The sequence below is a fragment of the Rhinopithecus bieti genome, unplaced genomic scaffold (assembly GCF_001698545.2).
Source record: "Rhinopithecus bieti isolate Rb0 unplaced genomic scaffold, ASM169854v2 scaffold_24392, whole genome shotgun sequence".
Lineage (NCBI taxonomy): Eukaryota > Metazoa > Chordata > Mammalia > Primates > Cercopithecidae > Rhinopithecus > Rhinopithecus bieti.
In genome coordinates, this window is record NW_016812542.1 from 2,797,042 (window position 1) to 2,807,302 (window position 10,261).

Consider the following 10,261-nt stretch of genomic DNA (forward strand, 5'->3'; position numbering starts at 1 on the left):
ATGGACAGCTTTTGCGGGTGATTAAACATCCAAGTGATGCTGAGACACATTGTGTAACCACAAATGTAATGACGGTGAGTACCTACCAATGCCAAAAACATTATTATTAATACATGACAAGGAAGAGCCAACAAACCAAAACAGGAGAAGGCGAAGACTGTGTTTTTTATCTCTATTGCTGTGAGGATAGGGTTATGGTCCTACGATCACGCACACGCACACACACACACATTCAAGTTACCTGTTACTTCAGCTGGATTCTGAAGGACATCTAAGTGTTTCATTGTCATGTTGGGTCATCATTTTGCTAACTAAATTTGATTAATCATACCATTGATACGACGGGTCTTTACAACAGACGACTACCTTACCTAATCTGTCCAGTATGGTCAGCAGGATATGAAAGGCGTAATACCAATATATATTTGAAAAGACAGATATGAAAGGCCTGATACCAAAAATATACTCAAAAAGGTAAGGGAAGAGAAATTGACCAATTTAGGGAGAGACAAAAGCAGAAGGTGAAAGAAAGAATCAAAAAACGAAAATGAATGAAAACATACTACTAATTAGATACAAAATCAATACTAATTAGAACTATGGTATGCATTCATTCAACAAACATCTACAGAATCTCTGCTGCATGTCTGGTGATGTAAGAGACTGAGAGATGAGGCCGATAGAGCCCCTGCCCTACATTGGTCGTTGAGTGGGGAAGACAGGCACCTAGTAGATGAGTAAATGAGTTACTTGGAAGCTTTCATTTGTTCAGTCAACAATCATTTAGCACTTCTGATAAGCCGGGCTTTGTGCTAAGCAGTGATACATATACAAAATGATGATGAGAATATAACGATTATTTGAGTTCAAAAGAGATAGAGCACTTATAGGATTAGATGTTGGATGACAATATTAGGATAAACAGATATGAGTGAATATTATAATGATGTTATTCAATTGTGACTTAAGCAAATACTGTATCTCTCATGCAAATGCATTAAGTTAGATGCTTAATAAGTGTTAGCTGGGGGCAGATAAATTTTATTTATTTATTTATTTATTTACGTACTTAGTTTTCTGCTTTTTTTTTTTTTTTTTAAATACTTTAAGTTCTAGGGTACATGTGCACAACGTGCAGGCTTGTTACATAGGTATACAAGTGCCATGCTGGGCCGCTGCACCCATCAACCCATCCTTTACATTAGGTATTTCTCCCAATGCTATCCTCCCCACTTCCCCAATCCCACGAAAGGCCCCAGTGTGTGATGTCCCCGATACTGCGTCCAAGTGTTCTCATTGTTCAATTCCCACCTATGAGTAAGAACATGCGGTGTTTGGTTTTCTGTCCTTGTGATAGTTTGCTCAGAATGATGGTTTCCAGCTTCATCCAAGTCCCTGCAAAGGACGTGAACTCAGCCAGCAGATAAGTGGTATTAAAAAACGAAAAGGGAAACATACTTTCTACCTCTTGGTGGTTGTCTTTGTGGTTGCCAATAGGCTAGACTTTTATTTGTTTTGTATTACAAGTGTTCAAATGTGTAATTCTTTCTAATTTATGGATCTACCTTGAATACTATGATGTACCTTGAATACTATGAAATAAGGTAGGTTTAGTTGGCAGGGCGTGTCTTCAGAGGAGGGCGAACAGGCTCAGCAGTCTATAAATGCAAATGTACCAATCTGGGGCTTTCTTAGAGAACTAACTGGAGCATTAAATCAGGGAAATAGGCAGCTAAACTTAAATTTCACATTCAGGCTAGACACACATTCTGAAGTCCTACTTGATTAAAAGAAAAATTTAAAATGACAATGTTGTTTATAAATATATCAACATCCATACATTTTAAAATATATTCACACACAGAGCTAAGAAAGTTCTGTATGTGTTTTGTTTTGTTTTGTTTTGTTTGAGACGGAGTCTCGCTCTGTCGCCCAGGCTGGAGTGCAGTGGCCGGATCTCAGCTCACTGCAAGCTCCGCCTCCCGGGTTTACGCCATTCTCCTGCCTCAGCCTCCTGAGTAGCTGGGACTACAGGCGCCCGCCACCACGCCCAGCTAGTTTTTTTGTGTTTTTTTAGTAGAGACGGGGTTTCACCGTGTTAGCCAGGATGTTCTCGATCTCCTGACCTCGTGATCCGCCCGTCTCGGCCTCCCAAAGTGCTGGGATTACAGGCTTGAGCCACCGCGCCCGGCCAGTTCTGTATGTTTTATATGTTGCTTCATAATCAATAGCCTGTAAGATTTGTATTCAGATTTTAACACTCACTTACTAAGGACGTAAGAAATAGTAGGGCTTTTGGCTGGGTGTGGTGGCTCATGCCTGTAATCCCAGCACTTTGGGAGGCCCAGGCAGGCAGATCACCTGAGGGCAGGAGTTCAAGACCAGCCTGGTTTTTAGTGAAACCCCGTCTCTACTAAAAATACAAAAATTAGCCAGGTGTGGTGGTGCATGCCTGTAGTTCTAGCTACTCAGGAGGCTGAGGCAGGAGAATTACTTGATCCAGGAGGCAGAGGTTGCAGTGAACTGAGATCGTGCCACTGCACTCCAGCCGAGTGACAGGGGAGACTCTGTCTCAAAAAAAAAAAAAAAAAAAAAAATAGGGCTTTTATCAATACAGTTCAACACACCCTTATTGAGTGTTTTGGCACAAAATTTTGGCGCAAAATTCCTTAACCTCTAACAATCTAATGGGAGAAAGTCACCCCATTTTTAGACTATTTCAGTTCTCTCCTTTTCCAGGTTAAAGGACACGGCCCTTATTTCAAGAGCATCTATACAGATTTCCAAACTCCTTTGTTCCTCCCTGCCCTCCTGCTACTTAGGGCGGCTGTCTTTCCTCCCCTCACCACAGATCCCATTCTCCCCTTCTTTCTCAGGAATGTTTTACTCTCTCCATGCTTATCCCTTTTCTCTCTGGGAATTTCAATTCACTCTCTCAAAAGAGATTGAAACATGCTCAAGATTATCTCATCTAAATAAAAACAAACAGCAAAAACCTTCCTAAGACCCTATATCCTTCTTCAGCCTTATCGCTCTCTTCCTCTTTACAGTCAAGTTTCTAAAGCGTTATCTGTGTTTCCTGTGTATTTCCTTACCTCCCACTGGCTCCTCAACTCACTTTAATACAGCTTCCACCCCTTCTGCCCCAGACAGCTCCTACTATCAATGGTTTCCCAAATGCCATGAGTACATTTGAGGCCATATCTCTGTCCACCTCCTTGAAATGCTCGGTTTCAGTGATACCAGGATCTCATGTTCTTCCCACCTAGTAACTGCCATGCTGGAGCAGCCTGGCAATAGTGGTCCTTCAGTGCCATCCTCAGAAGAAACGAGAGGTGGCTACCGTCTCCCCACTCTTTCTCCGCAGATGTTCTTCTATCCTAAAGACCAGAGTCCAGGCTGTCCTTGAAGCAGAGCCTCTCCCTAGATGAAATGACTGGTTTTTTTTTTTTTTTTTTTTTTGGTTTTTTTTTGAGACGGGGTTTCTCTCTGTCGCCTAGGCTGGAGTGCAGTGGCGCAATCACGGCTCACTGCACCCTGATTGTTTCTATTTACAGAATTTTTATAGAGGAAACATGGTCAGGCTCCAGAAGATGGGGAAATTTAAAAAAAGAAAATATGGGAGCAGAGGGAAGAGAGGTTTTAGGCTGGGAATTGGACCTGGAAATCTTCCTCACCTTTCCTCCTCTCCATTCTTGCCCCTGCATCTTAAGGTGGCTCCCATCTACCTATTTACATAAGAAAAGGAAACAGCGCTCAACTTCACTGTAACTTGGAAATGGGGATTAAAAGGTACATTGGAAAGGTTTTGGACAGGCTAGAACTGTGGTGTAAATGTTTTGTAAATCAACACATCATTGATCAGTTAAAAAAATTTAGAACGTGTAACCATCTAGATTTGCCTCAAGACACAAATGACCCAGATTTCAGAGTTTCAGGAACATGAGATAATGTTGGAAAGTTTTTCTCTGTAAAAAAACCTGTGATATACTGGAATAACATAATTCAGAAAGCTGGAGTTGAAGTCAGGTCTCTACCTTTTTGGTCCCTCCTCATCCTCATTCTTCCTTCCCCAAACTCTAAAGGCTAGAATTTCCCATGACTAGTCCCAAACACTGTACTTCTCTCACACTCAACCTCTCCTGAGGCCGTCTGTCTTAGCTGTGACCACAGCCTGGTGACACATTTTTTTTCTTTCTTTCTTTCTTTCTTTGGTTTTTTTAACAGAGATAGTCTCACTATATTGCCCAGGCTGGCCTCAAACTCCTGGGCTCAAGCAATCCTCCCACCTCAGCCTCCCAAAGTGTTGGAATTACAGGCCTTACATTTTTTTTTTTTTTTTTTTTTTTGAGACGGAGTCTCGCTCTGCCGCCCAGGCTGGAGTGCAGTGGCCAGATCTCAGCTCACTGCCAGCTCCACCTCCCTGGTTTACGCCATTCTCCTGCCTCAGCGTCGCGAGTAGCTGGGACTACAGGTGCCCGCCACCTCGCCCGGCTAGTTTTTTGTATTCTTTTTTTTTTTAGTAGAGACGGGGTTTCACCGTGTTAGCCAGGATGGTCTCGATCTCCTGACCTCGTGATCCACCCGTCTCGGCCTCCCAAAGTGCTGGGATTACAGGCTTGAGCCACCGCGCCCGGCCGCCTTACATTTTTTTATCTCCAGGCCTGATCACTCACTTGAGCCCCAGACAAAGGTCTAGCTGCCAGCTCGGCATCTCCACTTGCTTACCGTGGGTCGCACATGGCCTTTCAGGGTTCCCTCTGTCAGGAGATGACAATGCCATCCACCCAGTTCTGTGAACCAGAACTTTTCCCCCAGGCCTGATGACTTTTCCTCCTGAACGTATGCCGGGTTTGTCTGCTTCTCCCCATCTTCACCATCCCCCCAGCTCACACCTCCATGGTTGTGCCACCAGGCCGCTCCAGTAGCATCCCAACGAGCTTCCTGCATCCAGGCAGGCCCTTCTCCAGTGTATTCTTCTCAAGTAACAGTAATGATCTTTATAAAACTCAAACCACATTATACTGTATCAGCTGTTACTTAACGCTCTCTAACAGAGTCCCATTGCTCTTAGGGCAAATACTCAAATCCTGAACATGGTGTACTAAGCCCTTTCCAGCCTGACCCCCCTGTACCTTCCAGTCTCATCTTGCACAGTCCTTGCTTTCAGCTCTGGCCATATTAAATGTCCTTTAGCTTCTTCAGTACATGACACTTCCTTCAGCCACAGGGCCTCTGTGCATGGTGTTTCCTCTCCCCAGAATACCCAGTCCCCACTAATGAACGCTTACACTTTTCACCGTTCCCACCTAGATATCATTTTCCTAATGCCCTAGGGCCTGCCTGCACTAGATAGGGTTCCCCTGGGGCATTCTCTCTTTTTTTTATTTTTATTATTTTTTTTTTTGAGATGGATTCTTGCTCTGTCACCCAGGCTGGAGTGCAGTGATGTGATCTCAGTTCACTGCAGCCTCTGTTTCCTGGGTTCTAGTGATTCTCCTGCCTCAGCCTCCTGGGTAGCTGGGATTACAGGCATGCGCCACTACACCCGGCTAATTTTTGTATTTTTAGTAGAGATGGGCCAGGCTGATCTCAAACTCCCGACAGGTGATCCGCCCACCTCGGCCTCCCGAAGTGCTGGGATTACAGGTGTAAGCCATGGCACCCGGCCTTCCTGGTGCATTCTCTTATACTGCCATGCATATCTTTCCTTCATAGACGTATCCAACGTAAACCCAGTTGGATCTAGTTTTAATTGTGCGCTTCTCATGTCTTATTTTATTTTGTGATTTACTAGTCTGCAAACTCCATGAAAACAGGAATAAGGTCTGGTGCTGTTCACCCTGGTATTCCCAGCACCTATAACGTTACCTAGAACATTTTTAGGCACTCCATAGAGGATTAACCACAAAAGTACATTAATTTGAATAACCATAAGTTATCTCACAATGACTTTAAATTTTAAGTCTTCTAGTTCCCCTTTCCCCTTTCATTTTTTCTCAAATCTTTCTTAAGCCTCTCCTACATTTTCTCACTCCCTTAACCTCTTTTAAACCTTCTCACCTCTGCCTCCTGTCCTCTGTTATCAGAGACCTTATTTGATAATATTTATTTATTTATTTTTCTCACTCTGTCACCCCGGCTGGAGTGCAGTGGCATGATCTCAGCTCACTGCACCTCCGCCTCCCGGGTTCAAGCGATTTTCCTGCCTCAGCCTCCCGAGTGGCTGGGATTATAAGCACCCGCCACTATGCCCAGCTAATTTTTGTACTTTTAGTAGAGACAGGGTTTTGCCATGTTCGCCAGGCTGGTCTCAAACTCCTGACCTCAGGTGATCCACCTGCCTCAGCCTCCAAAGGTGCTGGGATTACAGGTGTGAGCCACCGTGCCCAGCCGATAACATTTAACAATATAAAGTTGATATAAGTTGTTTCCTGAGTATTCTTGAGCCTGTGGAAAAATAAAAAATCAAAGTTTTGACTTTCTTCCTTCTGTTTTTCCCTCCAACCCTTTGGTACTGGCTGTTAGATACCCATGAACGCTAGCCAGGGATGACTATGGGCCTGCAGGACTGTCACAGTAGACAGTCTCCTAGGTATTGTTAAATGCCTTTAGAAGTTGGATCTGGTAGATGGCGGTGTCTCATTTGGGACCTTGTGTCCAAAATACCTCGTCAACCAGCTTTCCATCCAGGGCATCTAGCATGTGCCCTCTTAGCCTCCTTTACAGCTCCCTTGAGGCACTCCCCAGAGTATAATTGCTCGCTTTGCAGTTACATAGTTGTTTAATATCTGTTTCTCCCAGAATAAATCCCCACAGCTGGTTGTTGGCTGTGTTTGCACTGCCTGGCATGAAGTAGAAGCTCAATAAATAACATTGAATGAATAAATATAATTAACCAAAGTAAAGATTTGGCAGACTTTCCCACTTGGTTATGCTTTTCTCTGGACAGCTAAATACTCTCATTAAATGCTATCATTGCTGTACATTAAATACTATCATTAAATATCAGTTATACTAACACTAGTAATTACACTGAAAACTATATAATTTAGAGCAACATTTAGAGAAATGCAAAAATGAAGGTACAGTTACTTTTCGCATAAATCCTTACTCATTTTGATAGCTACTTATCTTTTCATGGTTTTCCCTCTGGCTGAAGTAGAAAGTGTCATATGTAAGGTCTTCTCCATGTCTAGAACTTCAAATGGTTTCAAGAGCTATCATAAGCATCTTCCTTGAGATTCAAATGCAACAGTGATTTGAGTATTTTCTACACACCAGGCGCAATGTTAAACATTTACCCTGTACTATTTTATTTTCTCCTTATTATATCTCTCTAGAGTGGGGATTATCTTTTCAAACCCAACTCAGCTTTTCCTTGGTATGATTTGTATACTGTCTTCTTAAAATTTCCAAGCAGCTTTTTTTTTTTTTTTAAAATTTTCAAAGCTTTTTTTTTTTTTTTTTTTTTTTTTGAGATGGAATCTCACTGTGTTGCCCAGGCTGGAGTGCAGTGGCTCGATCTCGGCTCACTGCAACTTCCACCTCCTGGATTCAAGAGATTCTCCTGCCTCAACCTCCCGAGTAGCTGGGATTACAGGCGTGCAACACCATGCCCGGCTAATGTTTCTATTTTTAGTAGAGACAGCGTTTCGTCATGTTGGCCAGGCTGGCCTCCAACTCCTGACCTCAAGTGATCTGCCCCCTTCAGCCTCCCAAAGTGCTGGGATTGCAGGCATGAGCCACCGCACCTGGCTAAGCCGCTCTTTAAAACCTGCAAGTCCCTATTGTGTGTGTATGCAGACAAATTGAGATTTAAAAGTTTCTTTAGCCAGGCGCGGTGGCGAAGCCTGTAATCCCAGCACTTGGAGGCGAGAAGAGCGGATCACGGGTCAGGAGATCGAGACCATCCTGGCTAATATGGTGAAACCCCGTCTCCTACTAAAAAATACAAAACGAGCCGGGCGAAGTGGCGGGCGCCTGTAGTCCAGTACTCAGGAGCTGAGCAGGAGAATGGAGTAAACCGGGAGGCGGAGCTTGCAAGTGAGCTGAGATCCGGCCACTGCACTCCAGCCCCGGAGACCAGAGCCAGACTCGTCTCAAAAAAAAAAAAAAAAAAAAAAAGGAAAGAAAAAAAAAAAAGTTTCTTTAAACCCATCTTAATTAAGTTAAATGTTATCAAAGTATAGAAAAATCAGACAATACTTATTACCTCTTTTGGAAAATAATAATTTCCTAAGCTTTGAAAAAAAATCACAAAAGAACAGATTCCAAAGACAATAAAAATATTGCTGAAATGAGGGTGTTGTAAGAAAAAAAAAGACAGTAAGTATTTAAAACACAAAAACAGGCCGGGCGCGGTGGCTGAAGCCTGTAATCCCAGCACTTTGGGAGGCCGAGACGGGCGGATCACGAGGTCAGTAGATCGAGACCATCCTGGCTAACACGGTGAAACCCCGTCTCCACTAAAAAATACAAAAAACTAGCCGGGCGACGAGGCAGGCGCCTGTAGTCCCAGCTACTCGGGAGGCTGAGACAGGAGAACGGCGTAAACCCGGGAGGCGGAGCTTGCAGTGAGCTGAGAGCCGGCCACTGCACTCCAGCCTGGACAGCAGAGCAAGGCTCCGTCTCAAAACACACACACACACACACACACACACACACACACACACACACTACTAAATGAAAGGGAATTGGGAAAACATGTCTCAAATATTACACAGAGAGACTCTACTTACTGCTAAGTACTCCACTGCACTCCAGCCTGGGAGACAGAGGCCGACTTCGTCTCAAACAAACAAAAAAAATCCCTCATAGATGCTATGTTATTCCACATTTCTGGTGAGCCATTTGACATTTCTGGTGAGCCATTTGACATTGGGGTGATCTGAACCCTCCACCAGGGTAGACTTCACATCTTAGTTATCTTTCTCTTCCTGACATCTTCCAAAACATGTGAATAATTGTAGACATGCACACATATACATACATACAGGCACACATGCACATGCACACACAGGTGCATGTGTGTGCAATGCACATAATACACCTAACGAATAACTTGGCAAAAAATAGACTTTCAACAATTTTGTTGTTGAAAGCTAAACTGTCTTAACCATTATTTGTTGAAATTTTATTTATTCTTTTTTTTTTTTTTTTTTTTTTTTGAGACAGAGTCTCAGTCTGTTGCCCCAGCTGGAGTGCAGTGATGTGATCACGGCTCACTGCAGCTTCGACTTCCCAGGCTCAATTGATTCTCCTGCCTCAGCCTCTCAAGTAGCCGGGACTACAGGCACACACCACCACATCTGACTAATTTTTGTACGTTTTTATAGAGACGAGGATTCGCCACGTTGCCCGAGCTGGTCTCAAACTCCTGAGCTCACCTCAGTCTCCCAAAGCACTGGAATTACAGGTATGAACCCTTCTGACTGGCCTATCTTCGTTTTGAATTTTAAAAGGTACAGTCAGACTTTTCACATGAAATACATTATGAATCAATGAAAATGTTATATTTTATTTATATAGGTGTGAAAATAGATACTCAGCTGGATCTAGGGGTATGCTTTGGCTCATATATCCAGTCGGTCTTAAAGCTGATGGTCAAAAGCTCACTGCTATCGTGTGAATGCGTCCTCCGAAGTTCCGATGTGGGAAACTTAATCCCCAGTGCACCAGTGTTTGGAGGCGGGGCCTAACAAGAGATGGCTAGATCGTGAGGGCTCTGCGTCATGAATAAATTAACGCCGTTATCGTGGGAGTGGGTTTGTTATCTCAGGAGTGGGCTCCCTGTGAAAGCGTGAGTTTACTCCCCTCCCTTCCTACGCCCTCTCTTGGCTCTTCCACCCATCTGTCATGTGAGAAACAGTGTTCTTCCTCCGCCCCCGTAGGATGTGGCATTCAAGACGCCATCTTAGAAGTGGAAACCAGCACCTCAGCACACACCAAACCTACCAGCACCTTGACCCTGGACTTTCCAGCCTCCAGAACTACGAGCCAATAAATTTCTGCTCATTATTTTTAAAAAGCTGGTGTGATACACAGAACTTCCCAAACGGTTAGGGTTTTTGTTTTTACTAAATTGTGATTGTTATCACTAACACAAATACTTGTTTATTTTATATTAGAAAATGGTTAGAAAATAAACTCAGAAAGGATTTGGGCTTTTTTTTTTTTTGAGACAGAGTCTCGTTCTGTCGCCCAGGCTGGAGTGCAGTGGCCGGATCTCGGCTCACTGCAAGCTCCGCCTCCCGGGTTT